Raw genomic sequence first — 1959 nt, 5'->3', positions numbered from 1 at the left:
AAAGACTAACTCGTTGAAGTCTCTTGTTGGGAATTTTGTCTTAAAAGGGGGGGAGTTCTGAGGCACTAATCTTTAAAAACTGTCAAACCCACTGGGTCTCCCTTGGTTTTGATTTGTAGCCAGGGTATTTTGTGGATTTCTCCATGCAAAATTAGGGTGGTTTCACCAACCCAGATTATAAGTAGGTGCATAAGGATCATGTATCGATCTGGCAAATCCCTGGGCAACATTCACTTGCTCCTGAACACACTTAGGATAGTAAGGTGCTGCCGGGAAGTCTGTTATATAGTGTGCGGGGCTAGCAAAAATCTTGCACACTTGATTCACTATAGTTGGGCCGGTTAACTGTTAGTCTACTTTTCTAGCCAACTAGTCCACCTTGATTTGAAGTTCTTGGTTGGACCCAACTTCCAGAATTCCTCCCTTTTTAGGACCACTTGGATCAGAGGTGGTCCTTTCAAACCTCGAAGATGAGGCATGGTGCATAGAGTTATCACTCAATGTTTTGAAAAACGACCATGCTTCGTCTTTGTTCTTGAGCATGAACCCATAAGCAACATCTACCATATGATGATTTTTTTTCAGTAAGACCATCATAAAAATATTATATTAATTACCATTTAGGTACTTGGTGGTGAGGGCATCTTCTTAGTTGGTCCTTGAACCTTTCCCATGTTTCATAGAATTGCTCTCCTTCCAACTATAGGAAGCTAGTGATTGCTTTCTTGTATTGATTCGTTTTATCAATGGAAAAGTATTTATTTAAAAAATATTTTTTAAGTTGCTCTCATGTGGTAATTCGAATTGAGTCAATGGACTTCAACCAATGTTTTGCCTTATCTTTTAAAGAGAAGGAAAAGTGCATGAGTTTTAAGGCATCATCGCCAAAATTATGAATTCGCACAGTCAAGCAAATTTCTAGGAATTCATCAAGGTGGCAATCAAGATCCTCATTACTAAGGCCATAGACAGATAAAAGCATTTGAATAATGTTGGCCTTGATGTCAAAGGTGTTTGCCCCTACATCCGGTCTTGTGATGCAAGAGACTGGGGTGTACTCATTAGGAATGAAGTACTCCCTAAGTGGGCGTGTTGGGAGCTCCTCACCCATTACTCTAGCTTGTGGAGAGCTACTCCTAAACAAACGTTCTGGATTGGTGAGGGTTGGAGTTGTGGGTCTTGGGAGCATTGCCATTGCATATATCGTAGTTAGAGCCTGTAAACACCCCAAATTTTCACTCACTTTCTTGACATCGCCCTTAATTATCATATTTCAGTTCTTCAGAAGCAATGAAGGGTAAAATGGTCATTTTCCAAGATTGAACCTTGCAGAAAATTCTAAATTTCACTCTTGAGCCTCAAAATTTCTATATTTAGGTTCAGAGACATCTTCAAATTGCAAAATTTCAAAATCCTCTTTCTGGACAAAAGTTAGAATTTCCAAGTCTAAGCTCAGAGTGACATTTCACTGAAACATGTCTTTGCATCGCATTGCATGAACACTTTGCATCATTTCACTGCACAGCATGTCATTTTGAGATCCAAAACTCCTGATTTTCAAAAATCTTAATCCAGATTTGATTTTTAAACTTTTCAAAATTGATTTTTAAAACCTTGGGATTTCAAAATTGCCAATCTTTCCCATTTTACCCCTAGGACTTTGAATTACAAAAAAATTTCTCAAGAAAACAATCTGGATATTTGGATATTGATTTTAAAGACTTTATCTCAAGACTTTTTGCAAAAGATTTTAAATCTCTTTACAAATTTTGTTTTTACATTTATCCATATTTTTGCCTTGAAAACCCAATTTTTCCAAATTCTTGAAAAACAAATAATGTTTTATCTCGTATTTTTAAATAAATGGAGCGGGACCCGCCTTTGAACTAGCATCATACTCAGACTCTCAGGTAAGTATCTTATTCTCAAGTGGGACCCACCCGGAGGTCATACCAATTT

The 1959-nt window shown here is 37.5% G+C and overlaps 1 non-coding gene across 1 annotated transcript; it reads left to right on the top strand.

Annotated features, from left to right (window-relative positions):
• Positions 1-626: 626 nt before the first annotated feature.
• On the top strand, positions 627-732 carry LOC149843164 (small nucleolar RNA R71). The gene has a single exon (XR_016431292.1). It is a non-coding gene; the product is annotated as a small nucleolar RNA R71 (small nucleolar RNA).
• Positions 733-1959: the final 1227 nt, after the last annotated feature.

The sequence above is a fragment of the Nuphar pumila genome, chromosome 3 (genome assembly GCF_984573655.1).
Source record: "Nuphar pumila chromosome 3, dmNupPumi1.hap1.1, whole genome shotgun sequence".
NCBI lineage: Eukaryota > Viridiplantae > Streptophyta > Magnoliopsida > Nymphaeales > Nymphaeaceae > Nuphar > Nuphar pumila.
The sequence above is the reverse complement of the archived record's forward strand: the minus strand, read 5'-3'. Positions and strand labels throughout refer to the sequence as shown.